This window comes from Adiantum capillus-veneris, chromosome 28 (genome assembly GCF_014529385.1).
Source record: "Adiantum capillus-veneris isolate H3 chromosome 28, ASM1452938v2, whole genome shotgun sequence".
NCBI lineage: Eukaryota > Viridiplantae > Streptophyta > Polypodiopsida > Polypodiales > Pteridaceae > Adiantum > Adiantum capillus-veneris.
Window position 1 is genome coordinate 37,038,948 of NC_140958.1, and position 17,201 is coordinate 37,056,148.

Genomic DNA, 17,201 nt, shown 5'->3' on the forward strand with positions numbered 1-17,201 from the left:
TTGTAAATGAAAACATACTACAATGTACTTTTGTTCATTTGCAGTTCAACATGTATTTTTGTGAAAGCATGTGCTTCTAAAATTGTTATGTTACTAGTATACATAAAATAGTGTGTCATTACATTCTGTACGAATTCTATATGAGGGGGGATGACTAATTGCGAGAACGTACATATCTTGTTTGTATGTAGGGGGGTAGGTTAGCAAGTAAGATACCGTACATAGGGGGGTTTCTCTAGTATTGATGCACGCAGGTGACATCCCCCCATTACTAATAGTGAATCCCCCCGGCATTTCTCCAGCATGCCCCGACTACTAATATGTTAGTGAATCCTCTCACCCATGAGAAAATTGTGCTGCTAAGCATATGCTGCAATCAACACAGAGGAATATGCATTCAACTTATATGTTTGTTTTTGCAGTAGCCCTTAGCTGTAATCTAGTTGTGGATTCTCTCACACTGATCAGGTGCTTGTGCATTGCCTTAGGCATTCAAGGTGCATTCTTAGATGATTGCATCTAAGGAGAGCCCGTGCAATTGCCTGTGTAGAAATTACTTGACAGCCCTATTCTAGTGGGGTTTTGTAAGGTTTAATCTTATAATCCCGTGTGGTGTGCAGGCCGATGCAAAGCTCCCAAGCTGAACATCCCACTGCGGGAAAAGTTTTGTGTAACAGCAGAAGAGTTTAGTGTTGTCCATGGTCTCTCCATGGACGGTGACGAGCCCAAATTGGTGAAGTGGGAGCAGATTACAGATTTGGAGTGGTTCAGTGTATTCAGAGAGGCGAAGGATCGCAACAAATATTGCTTCAAATGCAGTAGCATTCGTAGCGACATGTACGGCCAAGTACTTCAGCTGCACTACAGGGTGTACCAGAAGCCCCCCACCAACATGGAAATTAATTTGGCTTTTGCGAAGGGTTTTGTAAAACAATTCAGTCTAGTGGCAATTGCAAGTGGCTCAATCATGCAGTTCAATTGGGCTGAGTTTGTTGTCCAGCATTTACAGGACCTTCAAGAAAAAGGATACTACAATGTCCATGTTGAAAAGTGGAGGGTGCGTAATACCCACCCCTCAAGTCAAAAAACAGAGGAGGGCTCCACGAAAACAAAGCACGATTGCGTTGGCCAAGTAGCTCCGAACGTTGTTTCTACTGCCAGGGCAACACCCCTCTCTATTAACAGCTCTCACAAAGTGATAGTGCTAGCCGTTTTTCGGCTTTCCATAATTGCCATAGTAAGCTACCTCACCCTATCAAATCACTCAAACATTTTGGTTATCCCTACCATTTCACTATACATAGGAGTGTGTGAGTTAGGGGACTTTTCCCATATCTTCTTAAAAACCCTTAATTAGCTAGTCATTGGGCTAGTTGAGCCAAAAAAATATAAGTATATTAAGGCCCATTTGTGTGTAAATATTTCATTGTATATAGGGCCTAAATAAAAGGATTTTTCATAATTATTTTGGTATTTATTTAAATATTTCTACCTATGGTGTGTTATTTATGCTATGTACATTGACTCACCATTACCATATTTTTTCTTACCATTTTGCATACTCTTTATTCCATATAAAAATAATTTCATGCAAGCTTCTCTTATTTTTCGTGTAACTCCATCCCAACAAAAATCCAAAAAAACTAGTTTTATTTATGTGTATATTTTTTCACTATTGTGATTTTTCCTTCCTACATCTATTCTCTTTTACTCTCATAAATTAGAACACCAAAAATATTCATCTTTTTATGGTAGACTTATAAAGAGAGAGATTTATTTTGACCCCTTTATATTTTTTCCACCTATATTATTTATATTTGACATGTATATATATTTTTAGACCCCTCAATATTTGATTTTCTTAGTTGTATTATTCACTTATATCATGATCTCAACAATATCTTCAATTATAGACCTACCAAATAAGGTCAAGGGTATGTGGCATGCATGCATGCATGCACCATGGGGAGCTTACTTTTGGAGGTATTCAAAAGAATCATCCAAAGAAGGACCTCACAAGGACCTTGTGCAGTGGAAAAAACAGTCGGTTTTGCTGAATTTTTAAAGATCACATGCTCCTCGAATTTGAAAAGGTGATACAAACAAAAGTTGTAGCTCGTGAGCTTAACTTTCACCTCAAATTTTTTCATATTTTTTTGAGCTACGAGCTGTGAGATATGATTTTATTGGTGGACCCCAATTTGCCCATGCTATGCAGCCACACTCCCTCTTCCACTTTATCATTTTCCTCTTTCACACACACTCCTCCCTCTCCTTCCCACTCCCAAACCTGCAACTCTCATGTCCTAATTCACCCTCTTCACCATTGCCACATCTCTCACACCTCCATAGACTTCATCCTCCATTTCTACACCCTATGTGTCCGCCTTTCTCTCTACATATATGTCCATATTACCATACACTCTTCACCTTTGTAAAGAACTTCAAAAAATCAGCAAAACTCCCAGGATAACCTCTGCAAATGAAGGCTTTTATCATGAATTTTCTAAGGTTTGAAATAACATAGCTTCATCGACACGCATTGCTTCGCCATGCTAACTGCTTCTTCCTCCGGTGATATAAAGAGGTGAATGTCAACTTCTCCAAAGCTTCAACCTCTCTTTACAAGCTCATCCCTTCTCTAACTTTTCTCATCATATATCTCACCATTTGGTGAATGATTTTGTAAATATTTTTTAGTGATAATTACTAACTACTAACCACTAACCTTATTGTAAAATGCACCCTCTACTAGAGTAGGCACTCCCAAATTATTCACTCAATCCTCTCTCCTATCATCCTCAATAATTCTCTTCCCTTGAGCCCACATCAATGTGACTCAAAGGACAAGAGAGACCCACCCTCATAAAAAAAATTTAAAAATATGCATAATCTTTTATTCCTTCAAATAAACTTGATTAGGCCTAATCTTAATCGGGGCTTCTAAAACCTATAAATAGAGCCCTTCTCTCCCTTGTAAATTATCCCATGATCACACTACACCACACCATTCTCAACACATAACACACCACTCTTCAAGCCTAGTTGTGTAGAGTGTGTGCATTGTGAGTGCTCTATTCCATCACTACACATAGGTGCATGGAGAAGCTTGAAGTTAGTTATGCCATCTAGAGGAGTGGAGTGATACTATACTCTGCAATCACACTTGTAGCCTACTCTTGTCCATAAATAAGATTCATAGTTTTGGGTGCAATTGTATGCTGCAACTACGACTCTTCTCTCCAAATCGACTTGATAAGTTGGCTCCTCAGGTGGTTGAAGGTATATTGTCCTTGAAGTTTGTTGTGCCATTTCATGCTTGGTGGTTTGAGGGCTTGTTGAATTGTTTGCCAAAACTTTCAATTGTAAGAGGGTGCTCGGTGAGAGGGCTCCCGTGACCCTAAGACAATTTGTGTATTGGCAACAAGGTCAAGTTTTGTGTTGTCTCTCTATTTCTCATCAAGCTTTGTGTGCATCTAGTCTTTAAGGCTAAGAATGAGTTGCTCAAGTTGATTTGTGCGCTTTACCTCTCTCTGGCATGGTGAATGTTTGTGTTTGGTGTGTGTGGCTATCTTGCATTCCCCTCTCTTTGTGCGTTTGAGTACAAGGAGATATCACGTGCGTCCTAGTTCGCTTCTACAACTAGGTGGTGCTCCTTTTCTTGTTTGGTTTCTGGCTGTGGGTTGTTGTTGTCTCTGATTGTGCTTGCCCGAGCCCCAATTGAGCAGCACGGGAGCCTCGAAGGGTGTTTAGAGGCCGCTCTTCTTGTTGCCCGCCCCGGACCGCCTCAAATTGGTGGCCCCATTGAGGACGGCTTCTGTATGTTTTGTGTAGGCCTAACCTTTAGCATAATCAAGTAGCTTGCATGAATCACGAGAATTTGTATGATCCCTTCATTCCCATTGCAAGGCAAAAGGTACACATAATTGTTAGTACTAAGTTGCAATTTCAATGTGTAATTCATAGAATTTTAGTTCCTCTTAGGTTGGCATAGATAAACGCATCAGTAAATCATTTTATTTTGCCTCTCATTAGGTACGACCTTAGTTTGGACCTCTATATTTTTGTTTTGTTTTAAGCATAAGGTCATGCATAGACAATGGATAATGACCCAAGAATAGAGGTTTTCCCCTTTCATTTCACTCCACACATTAGAATAAACATTGCAATTAGTAGAAAAATCCATTTTCAACAACGTATGGTGTTCATGTTTGGTGCCCACAGAGTAGGAGAAATTGTCGCATCACCTAACCCTGTCATCCTGCCTCTTATTGATTATCATAGGTCATTTGATGTGAATATTTTTATTTTGTTGTAGAATAGATTGCAATTTAGAAAACATTATTGTGTAAAATTTTTTAAGAAATAAAAACAAAAACGTGTTGTCACTTTGAAACCGATTCAATGGAGGCCCAACGCCAAATGTCCGGATATCCTCTTTTCTTTGGAGAGCCTGGAGAGGATGCAGAATTATTTTTAGCAAATTTCAAGATGTCTTGTCGTATCAAGAGGATAGTAACTGATCAAGAACACGTAGAGATGTTTGAAGTGGTCCTTAGGAAAGATGCTAGCACTTGGTTTGACTCGTTGCCTGAGGAAGTTAAAGGGAATTACACGAAAGTTGTGAATCATTTCAAGAGATACTTCTTTGATCCCCAAAACACTCAAAAACTATGGCAAGACATTGTTTCTCATAAGCAAAAAGACTTAGATGACTACTACTTGTACAAGCAAGAGTTTCTACGTCTTTGGGCTCTATGGATACGAAATGTTGCTAACCCTGGTGATGGTGCAGAATTTCTAAAGAAGGAGAGGTTCATAGCCGGACTCTTTCCTGACCTTAATATAAAAGTTGAGGCGGGTGCACCTGCTACCTTTGATGCAACTGAAACTAGGACTGCTGAGAAATATAGAAAACTCAAGTTCCTAAGGGGAGAGGTTCTAATAGAAGGTCTTAGAACCAAAGGTAAGTCACAAGCATCAACATCTAGGGAGCTTCCTGAGGTAACGGCGAAAGTGATTGAGAAGTTAAATGAATCTTTAAGCAGCTTGTCAATTCACCTTGCACAAGCTGTAGGTCCAAAGGGACAAGCAAAGAAGTCTGAAGAGCGAGATCCACGACCTAGGAGAGTCTTGCAATGTTGGAATTGCGGAGAGTCTGGACATGGGATGTATAATTGTCCTTGGCCCCGTGGGGAGCCAGGGAGACCTAACTTGAATTACCCAGTGATGAATGCAGGAGAAGGAACTAGTCAGCAACCACGGCTTCTACAAAGGCCAAATGGAGCAAGACCACCTCCACAAGGAGTGGAAGGAGTTCCACCTTTGCCAGACCCAAATGTGCATGTAGTAGAGGTGACAAACTCAAATGAGGTTGACATGGAAGCAAATGGCATTAAGTGTGGCCGAGGAAAAGGTAAAGAGAAAGAAGGTGTCACATCAGAAAGTGACCATGGACGAGAAAAGAAAGCAAAGGATACCAAGGAAGCTAAGAGGACTCGACGTCGTATCAATCTCCAAGACTTCCCTCTTTGACATGGTATGGCTCCATACAACCTATTGGAAGACATGAGAGGTAAGGGTCCTGATATCTCATGGCCTCAGTTTCTTGCATTATGCCCACAAGTTAGGAGGGATTTAACAAAGGCAGTTAGCACTAGGAGAAAGGTAAAAGAGAGTGTGCTTGTTGTAAAAATTGCACATGCTGAAATGAATGAGGATATTACACCTGTGCTAGATTGTTACATCAAAGGAAGATTGGTTAGGTAAGGTCTAGTGGATGGGGGTGCACAAATTTGCATCATGACAGAGGGACTCATGCAAAAACTAGGCATGCACATCCATGAGACACCTGAAATTAAAGTCAAGATGGCAAACAATAGCAAAGCTAGGTGTGTAGGCATTTGTAAAAATGTCTCTATGGAGGCCTTTGGCATTAAGAAGGCAGTGGATTTCTATGTCATGTCTACCAAAGGAAATGGTTATCCATTTATCCTAGGGAGACCATGGCTAATGAAAATGCGAGCTTTGCAGGATTGGGAGAGTGGAAAGCTAATTTGAAAGAATGACAATCATAAAAAGGTTTTCTTTGACATGAAGGAGCAATGCCGAGAGGAGCTCCATGAAGAATCATCTCAAAGTGAGAGGGAGGAAGGCTGGACCGATAGCACTTCAGAAGGAGAAAGTAGCGGCAGCATTACTGAAGAGGAGTCTTCCATCGAAGTCATGGGGGTAAGGTTTAAGCCAAACAACCAAGAGACCTCTTGCCCAGGTTTGGAAGAGGTAGGTTCCCAAGAAAACCAAAAAGTGGAAGATGGAAGAATGCTAGAAGGTATGTTATCTACAACACTTACAAAGGATGAAAGAGAGGAGCTCAAAGGTGCGTTAAGGAAATTTCCTAGGCTTTTTGCTAAAGACTACACCGATGTGCGTGGAGTAGATGCTGTTCAACACAAAATTGAATTGAAGCCAGAGGCCACACCTAAGGCTCAGAAGCTACGAAGGATAGGAGTTATCAAGGAGCAAGCTTTACTCAAGGAGGTAAGAAAGATTCTAGCAGCAAGTTTCATTTATCCATTGGAGAATTCAGAGTGGGTCTCTCCCGTTGTTGTCACTCCTAAGAAAAATGGCAAGTGGAGGGTGTGTGTGGATTACCGTCCACTCAATGAGGCAACAAAAAGAGATCACTTTCCCCTCCCATTTCAAGCTGGTCATGAGAAGTACACTGTGTGTGATGGCTACTCGGGTCACTTTCAAATAGGTATCGCATTGGAAGATCAGTTGAAAACAACCTTCATCACTCCTTGGGGTTGTTATGCTTTTAGAGTCATGCCACTTGGACTGACAAATGCTCCTGCAACTTTCCAACGCTTCATGAACATGGTGTTTCAAGCATTCTTTGGAAAGTCAATTAGGGTGTTCATTGATGATTTCTGCATTTATAGCTCAAAATCATTGCATCTACAAAGGGTAGAAGAAGGTTTAAAGAAGCTCTATGACATGGGAGGTCAACTCAACCCTTACAAATGTCACATAGGTGAGGATGAAGTGATCTTGCTTGGTCACAAGGTTTCCTATAAAGGCATTGAGGTGGATCCTTCAAAGGCAAAGGCTCTTATTGAGCTCCCATCACCCAAGAATCTCAAAGAGGTAATCTCATTCATTCAAAAGGTAAAGTATATGTCACGCTTTATTCACTTAGCTTCGGAGTTGCTTCATCCTTTGCAAAAGTTGACACAACAAGTAGAATTTACATGGTCTGATGAGCTTGAAGAGCACTTTTGTAACATTAAAGTCATTTTGTCAGAGCTACCAACACTCATGCGTCCTTGTTGGGAGTACGCATTCTTTGTTAGCTCTAGTGTTGGGAAAGAAACAATTGGAGCGGTTTTGCTACAACAAGATCCCCATAGTACCCGGATGCGACCCATCTACTTTGCTAGTAGGGTCATGAATGCTTTGGAGAGAGGCTACACGGAGGCAGAACTCATGATGCTTTCTCTCATGTTTGCGGTGAGAAAGTTTAGATCCTACTTGCTACCAAAACCTTTTGTAATTCTCACTGCATAAAATTTGTTTCCTTGGGTGTCATCTCAAATGAATCGTAGCACTAGGATCTCAAAGTGGATTATGGAATTGCAAGAGTTCCAATACTCTTTCAAGGTAGAAGATAGTGTGCGTGCACAATTGGCAGGGATCCTTACTTATAGGGTACATGAGAAGGAGATTAAGGTGCCTGAAGTAAAGACCCTATCATTGCCACCACCTAAAAGTATTCCTAATGCTTTTACCTTGTTCTTTGATGGAGCTTTTCGACGAGCCACAAGAAAAGCAGGGGGAGGGCTAGTATTGCTCAACCCAAGTGGGGAGGTGGTCATGCAAGAGAAGGTCAATCTACCAGGTTCAACTAGCAACAATGAAGCAGAATATGACACACTACTTCATGGTTTAAAGATATGCATTGGCCAAGATATACAACGTCTCATGGTAAAAGGGGATGCACTTCTCATTGTGAAGCAAATTTTAGGCATTTGGGCATGGAAGAATGAAAGCCTAAGGACAAAAGTTCATGCCATTCGTAGATTTTTTAATCAATTTGAAGAAGTACAACTATATCATATTCCTAGGAAACAGAATGAAGATGCCGATTTACTTGCACAACAAGCAGTTACATGTGTTGAGAAAAAAGTGCAGGTCATCATGGTGGCAGCAACTGTCAAGCAACCGAGATACCAGGGATTGGAGTCATTGACTCCCATTATTAGCTACATTTTGGAGGGTGAGTTTCCACAAGACTTCACGAAGGCTCAGAAGAGGAGACTCATGAAGAAGGCAAGCACATATCTCTTCCTAGAAGGATCCCTCTACCAAAGAGGTAAGGATCAAGTGTGCAGAAGAGTACCAACTATTGAGGAAATTCTAGCCATTCTAAAAGGTTTGCATGAGGAAGCGTGTGGTGGTCATTTTGCACAAGAACTCACTGCAAAAAAGATTTTGCTTGCCGGATATGTTTGGCCAAGCTTGCACATTGATGTTCAACATTGGTGTAAAAGCTGTCACAATTGTCAGATTAATGAAAACAAGCGTCTGTTACATGGTCCACGTCAGTTAGTCCTTGCAAATGGTCCATTTGAAAAATGGGGCATTGATGCTATGGGTCCATTGCCTAGGACTAAAAATGGGAAATCGTATATCTTGGTGGCCATAGACTACATGACGAGATGGGTAGAAGCACAAAGTGTGGCAAAGGTAAATGAGAGGACAGTGAGCAAATTTTTCTACACTCACATTTGCTGTAGATTTGGCACACCTTTGGAGATTGTTTTTGATAATGGTCCAGGGTTTAGAAAGGGCTTGCTCACAGAGGTCTGTGAAGAACTTCACATTCTACATCGTCATAGTACACCCTACTATCCCCAATCCAATGGTCTGGTAGAAAAAGCTAATGGTGTCATTGCAGGCATCATTAGAAAGATGGTGAGAAACAAGACAAAGTTGTGAGATGACTTCTTTGATGGTGCCTTGTGGGCGTATCGAACCACATATAGCGAAGCCACGGAGTTTACACCATTTCACTTGGTCTATGGTCAAGAGGCTTTACAACCAATTGAGCTCAACATCCCAACAATATGTCTTCATGGCAAAGCAGCACAAGATGATCAAGAAGCATGGATGGATCGACTTCTTACCTTAGCTGAGCTTGAGTGGAAAAGAGAAGTAGCATACGAGTGCTACAAAAGGAAAGCTACGCAGGCGAAGGAGAAGCTTGACAAGAAACTAAAGGACAAAGGCATCAATGAAGGAGATCTTGTGCTAAGGTATGACAATCGACTCGACAATCGTTTTGATGCCAAATTTGAAACTAGATGGCAAGGGCCATACATAGTTAAGAAGGCTTTCAATTCAAGTTACTATCAACTTATGGACTTGAATGGGAAACATCACTCCAGGAAGGTAAACGGGTATCGCTTGAAGCCTTATTTGAGTCACCTTCTACCAAAGGATCTACCAAAGATCTGTCAAAAGGCAGCTATCTCATGTAGGTATTGTTCCGTGAAGCATGAGTGTAACTCAAACCAAAATTCTGAGGGGCCAAACAATGAAGACCTCGTCAAAGACTCTGAAGCACTCTCTTTGGAAAAGATGCTCTATGATGGTACATGAATATACCATAATCTTGGGGGAGGGCTAATGATAACCGTTTTTTGGCTTTCCATAATTGCCATAGTAAGCTACCTCACCCTATCAAATCACTCAAACATTTTGGTTATCCCTACCATTGCACTATACATAAGCGTGTGTGAGTTAGGGGACTTTTCCCATATCTTCTTAAAAACCCTTAATTAGCTAGTCATTGGGCTAGTTGAGCCAAAAAAATATAAGTATATTAAGGCCCATTTGTGTGTAAATATTTCATTGTATATAGGGCCTAAATAAAAGGATTTTTCATAATTATTTTGGTATTTATTTAAATATTTCTACCTATGGTGTGTTATTTATGCTATGTACATTGACTCACCATTACCATATTTTTTCTTACCATTTTGCATACTCTTTATTCCATATAAAAATAATTTCATGCAAGCTTCTCTTATTTTTCGTGTAACTCCATCCCAACAAAAATCCAAAAAAACTAGTTTTATTTATGTGTATATTTTTTCACTATTGTGATTTTTCCTTCCTACATCTATTCTCTTTTACTCTCATAAATTAGAACACCAAAAATATTCATCTTTTTATGGTAGACTTATAAAGAGAGAGATTTATTTTGACCCCTTTATATTTTTTCCACCTATATTATTTATATTTGACATGTATATATATTTTTAGACCCCTCAATATTTGATTTTCTTAGTTGTATTATTCACTTATATCATGATCTCAACAATATCTTCAATTATAGACCTACCAAATAAGGTCAAGGGTATGTAGCATGCATGCATGCACCATGGGGAGCTTACTCTTGGAGGTATTCAAAAGAATCATCCAAAGAAGGACCTCACAAGGACCTTGTGCAGTGGAAAAAACAGTCGGTTTTGCTGAATTTTTAAAGATCACATGCTCCTCGAATTTGAAAAGGTGATACAAACAAAAGTTGTAGCTCGTGAGCTTAACTTTCACCTCAAATTTTTTCATATTTTTTTGAGCTACGAGCTGTGAGATATGATTTTATTGGTGGACCCCAATTTGCCCATGCTATGCAGCCACACTCCCTCTTCCACTTTATCATTTTCCTCTTTCACACACACTCCTCCCTCTCCTTCCCACTCCCAAACCTGCAACTCCCATGTCCTAATTCACCCTCTTCACCATTGCCACATCTCTCACACCTCCATAGACTTCATCCTCCATTTCTACACCCTATGTGTCCGCCTTTCTCTCTACATATATGTCCATATTACCATACACTCTTCACCTTTGTAAAGAACTTCAAAAAATCAGCAAAACTCCCAGGATAACCTCTGCAAATGAAGGCTTTTATCATGAATTTTCTAAGGTTTGAAATAACATAGCTTCATCGACACGCATTGCTTCGCCATGCTAACTGCTTCTTCCTCCGGTGATATAAAGAGGTGAATGTCAACTTCTCCAAAGCTTCAACCTCTCTTTACAAACTCATCCCTTCTCTAACTTTTCTCATCATATATCTCACCATTTGGTGAATGATTTTGTAAATATTTTTTAGTGATAATTACTAACTACTAACCACTAACCTTATTGTAAAATGCACCCTCTACTAGAGTAGGCACTCCCAAATTATTCACTCAATCCTCTCTCCTATCATCCTCAATAATTCTCTTCCCTTGAGCCCACATCAATGTGACTCAAAGGACAAGAGAGACCCACCCTCATAAAAAAAATTTAAAAATATGCATAATCTTTTATTCCTTCAAATAAACTTGATTAGGCCTAATCCTAATCGGGGCTTCTAAAACCTATAAATAGAGCCCTTCTCTCCCTTGTAAATTATCCCATGATCACACTACACCACGCCATTCTCAACACATAACACACCACTCTTCAAGCCTAGTTGTGTAGAGTGTGTGCATTGTGAGTGCTCTATTCCATCACTACACATAGGTGCATGGAGAAGCTTGAAGTTAGTTATGCCATCTAGAGGAGTGGAGTGATACTATACTCTGCAATCACACTTGTAGCCTACTCTTGTCCATAAATAAGATTCATAGTTTTGGGTGCAATTGTATGCTGCAACTACGACTCTTCTCTCCAAATCGACTTGATAAGTTGGCTCATCAGGTGGTTGAAGGTATATTTTCCTTGAAGTTTGTTGTGCCATTTCATGCTTGGTGGTTTGAGGGTTTGTTGAATTGTTTGCCAAAACTTTCAATTGTAAGAGGGTGCTCGGTGAGAGGGCTCCCGTGACCCTAAGACAATTTGTGTATTGGCAACAAGGTCAAGTTTTGTGTTGTCTCTCTATTTCTCATCAAGCTTTGTGTGCATCTAGTCTTTAAGGCTAAGAATGAGTTGCTCAAGTTGATTTGTGCGCTTTACCTCTCTCTGGCATGGTGAATGTTTGTGTTTGGTGTGTGTGGCTATCTTGCATTCCCCTCTCTTTGTGCGTTTGAGTACAAGGAGATATCACGTGCGTCCTAGTTCGCATCTACAACTAGGTGGTGCCCCTTTTCTTGTTTGGTTTCTGGCTGTGGGTTGTTGTTGTCTCTGATTGTGCTTGCCCGAGCCCCAATTGAGCAGCACGGGAGCCTCGAAGGGTGTTTAGAGGCCGCTCTTCTTGTTGCCCGCCCTGGACCGCCTCAACAGCAAGCCTGTCATATTTCGGGCTCTTTGATTTGCAGCACATTATGAGTACAAATGACCATCTCAGAAATCGACTGCAGGATGCTAAACAGCAGCTCAAGAATGCAGGTCAGGAGCTTGAAGCTGCGAGGGTTCTGAAATCAAGCCATGATATGGTCAGCCCTGTAGTACTTGTTATGAGACAAAAGCTTCATGATGCTGAGAATGAATTGCACTGTTTAGGCCTCATTGACAGTGTAGATGCGAAGAGAGAAATAGATCTCAAGGTAAAGATCGAGACACTGAAGGAGACACTAGATGGTTTGGGGTTTCCTCTTAGTGAGGACACCCCCACTGCTATTGATATTGACATAACCTGTCTTCATGTAAGTGCTGATGGTTTTTGTGATTGAACCTTATGTTTTGAATATGTGCACAACTATCCTTTGTACTTGCCATGCCTCTATGTTGATTGGTTTGTAGATTATATGGAGGTGCAGGAAGCGAAAGTGCATGCCTGCGATAGCCAATTGCATCTGCTCATGCAGATAAGTAGGATGATACAAGGCTCCTTCATCCCCACTACCCTATGCAAGATAACTATGGACACTTTTACAAAGTGTATAGGAGGGGTACACGATGGGACAACAAGCAACATGTGTACTGGTTGCGGTCTACCACTAGAAGTACATGAAATCAGTGCAATGGTTAAAATGCTATGTGAGCATACCTATCACCTAATGAGTTTTGTTGTTGCGTGCTCCCGGGATGCTCCCTGGGGACCAAATGTAGAGCTTCCACCTACCAGCACATGATATCAGTTGAATGGTGTGGCAAGGTCACAAGGCAAGGACCTCCAATCACATAGAGTTCTGGTAAGATAATGTTAAGGAACAGTTATCCAGCCCTGATTCCTACATTAGCCCTGTGTATGCTAGTTAGCTTAGTGGGTATGGTGTCTAGCATATTGTGTATGGTAGTCGTCAAACCTAGTTATGCTAGTTAGCATAGAAGGTATGCTAGTTAGCTTAGTGGGTATGGTGTCCAGCATATTGTGTATGGTAGTTGTCAAACCTAGTTATGCTAGTTAGTATACTATGAGATATAGCTAGCATACATTGTCATGGTGATAAGAATACTGTGTATGCTAGTTAGCATAGATAGTTATCCTAGCTAACATATTGTGAATACTACTTGGCATTTTTTGTATGCTAGTTAGCATATTGTGTATGCTAATAAGCATACCTTCTATGCTAGTTAACAAACTATGCATGCTAATGAGAGCCGTTTTTCGGCTCTCATAAAATAATTTTAAGAAGCCACTTCACCCCACAAAAACACCCTAGTACAATGACTAGGCTCGCTTTTTCATTGTAAATAGTGTGCGTGTGTTTAGGGTTTTTATCACATTTTTTAATTAAATCGTTAAGCGAGTCATTGGGCTAGGAGACAAAAAAATAAATTTATAATATTACGGTCCTCTTTATATGTAAATATTTTCTATCAAATAAAGGACCTAAGTATAAAGGGTTTTTTTTTAAATTTTTTGTATTTATATAAATATATATTCCTAGGTGTGCGTTATCAGGCCTAAGTATGCTAGCTTCCATCGCGTGTCATTTCTTATACATATTTTTACTATCATTCTATCCCTTAAGCTAAACTCACACAAGCCTTGAAAAACCTTTATGTGACTTCATTGTAAAAATTCACCAATAACCTTATCGGCTCCGTCATATTTTTTCCATCCCTCCCAGTTAAATATTCACAAGTACATAGATTTTATCTTCAAATAAATTCCATGAATTACTCAAAAGAGAGAATAACTGAGGGTCCCTTCCCTCATGATTTTCCTCCTTTTATTTTATATATTTTTTGCCACCATGCATCCCATGTGTCCATTTTTCATGACTAGCTAGCCTATCTTCTTACCCCACAAGTATATATTATATTTGATACTTATCCTATACCATACATGTGTGAAAGCTCCTTGGCAATATTAGGTCATGGTTGATGTATGGGGGGCTCAGACTACAAAAGAAAAAGAATCAAATAGTGGCCCACTTCAAGCTTTATTAGGTGCTGCAAGGCATAAATCTTTGATTTCTTCAAATAAACTTGATTAGGTCTAATCCTAATCGGGGCTTCTAAAACCTATAAATAAAGCCCTTCTCTCCCTTGTAAATTATCACATGATCACACCACACCACACCATTCTCAACATATAACACACCACTCTTCAAGCTTAGTTGTGTAGAGTGTGTGCATTGTGAATGCTCTATTCCATTACTACACATAGGTGCATGGAGAAGCTTGAAGTTAGTTATGCTATCTAGAGGAGTGGAGTGATACCATACTCTACATCACACTTGTAGCCTACTCTTGTCCATAAATAAGATTTATAGTTTTGGGTGCAATTGTATGCTGCAACTACGACTCTTCTCTCCAACTTGACAGGATAAGTTGGCTTATCAGGTGGTTGAAGGTATATTGTCCTTGAAGTGTGTTGTGCTATTTCATGCTTGTTGGTTTGAGGGCTTGTTGAATTGTTTTCCTAAAAAGTCAATTGTAAGAGGGTGCTCGATGAGAGGGCTCCCGTGACCCTAAGACAATTTGTGTATTGGTAACAAGGTCAAGTTTTGTGTTGTCTCTCTATTTCTCACAAGCTTTGTGTGCATCTAGTCTTTAAGGCTAAGACTGAGTTGCTCAAGTTGATTTGTGCTCTTTACCTCTCTCTGGCGTAGTGAATGTTTGTGTTTGGTGTGTGTGGCTATCTTGCATTCCCCTCTCTTTGTGCGTTTGAGTACAAGGAGATATCACGTGCGTCCTAGTTCACATCTACAACTAGGTGGTGCCCCTTTTCTTGTTTGGTTTCTGGCTGTGGGTTGTTGTTGTCTCTGATTGTGCTTGCCCCAGCTCGAATTGAGCAGCACGGGAGCCTCGAAGGGTGTTTAGAGGCCGCTCTTCTTGTTGCCCGCCCCGGACCGCCTCACTAACTAGCATAGGAGTTTCCCAGCTAGACACAAAGTATACTAATCAGCATGTTAAATAAGCCAATTAGTGCACAATGTGCTAACTAGCAAACCAGGTATGCTAATTATCATACCCTTTATGTTAGTTAGCACATACAGTGTGCTAAGTAACATACAGGGTATGCTAATTAGCATATTTAATATGTTAACTAGCATACTTTTTGTGCTAATTATAACACTGTGTGATGGTTAGCATGCAAGTATGATAATTAGGAAAAAGGTATGCTAATTAGCATGCATAAGCATACCTTTTCTTATAGTTATCATACTTGCATGCTAGCCATCATACACAATGTTCTAATTAGCATAAAAAGTATGCTAATTAGCATACCTTGTTAGCTAGTTCGCACACATGACTAAGTCATGTGTGCTAACTAGCTAACAAGGTATGCTAATTAGCATATTATATAGCTAGTTAGCACACATGACTTAGTCATGTGTGCTAACTAGCTATATAATATGCTAATTAGCATACCTTGTTAGCTAGTTAGCACACATGACTTAGTCATGTGTGCGAACTAGCTAACAACGTATGCTAATTAGCATACTTTCTATGCTAATTAGAACATTGTGTATGATGGCTAGCATGCAAGTATGATAACTATAAAAAAAGGTATGATAATTAGCATACTCAGTATGCTAGCTAGCATTTGGTGCATGCTAACAGGCATTCAAAGTTTAGTTAGCATACCTTCTTTTCTAGCTATCATAATGTGTGTGCTTGTTAGCATACCTCTATGCTAGTTAGCATACATTTTGAGCTAGCTAGCATAATTTGTATGCTAGTTAGCATACCTCTTTGCTAGTTATTGTAATGTGTATTTTAGTTAGCATGCACAATATGCTAACTAGAAAAAATGGTATGCTAATTACCAGAGAAGTTATGTTATAACGTATCCTTTAGTTAGAATACCATCTATGCTAGCATAAATTGTATGCTAATTAGCATACAATTGTGTATGCTAATTAGCATACCATTTATGCTAATTAGCATAGCATGTATGCTAATTAGCACACCATCAATAATAAGCATACCATTAACATACACACAATTTTGCCTATTAACATTTTATATATGCTAATTCGCATACATTCTCTGCTAGTTAGCATACACACTATATTCACGCTTCCTTGTTATCATATTTTGCATGCTAGTTAGCATATTGATCATGGTGGTTAGCACACTTTGTATGCTAGTTAGCATAGACAAATATGAATGTCTACAGGATATGGATGCCTACCATACATGGAATGCTACTTGTCACACTATACATACAAGCAATCATAATGGTATCGATGAAAATTAATGGGTGAATGGAATACACAGGTATCAATGATGCAGGATGTGAACCTGACAAGACACTTGTCAATGAAAGGAAAGAAGAGAAGCTCTGTTATGATGAATCTGATGAGCTCGATAGACAACATGAAAGGGCAGATGTAATGCCACAGCATGCGACAGCACACGAGGCTGTTGTAGATGGTAAAGAAATAGATGATGATGATGATGATGATGATTTTATCATGATTACTCATCACAAACCCAAGCCCCCTACAAATGATCAAACAAGCGGCTTAGAGGAAACAATTAGGAGTGTGCAAGAGGAAGGTAGGAGTGCTCAAGAGGAAGGTTTCAGGACTGATAGTGGGCTGACTGCACAAGACGCCGGTGATGACAGCCCCCTATAGGGTTTTGTAAACAAAGTGAAATTAAAGAGAAAAGTGACCTGGAACAGATTCTGGAAGAACCTAGGGGGACGAGAAATGTGCTGCCCCTCCGATCACCCTAGATGACATAAACAAACGCAGCAAAGGTGAAAAGAAAGCCATTCACTCACGTGCTTGCAAGAAATTATGATGAATGTGTTCCCTATTGTGTCCAAGTTATGTAGTGTTAGCAAGCTCCACACCTTG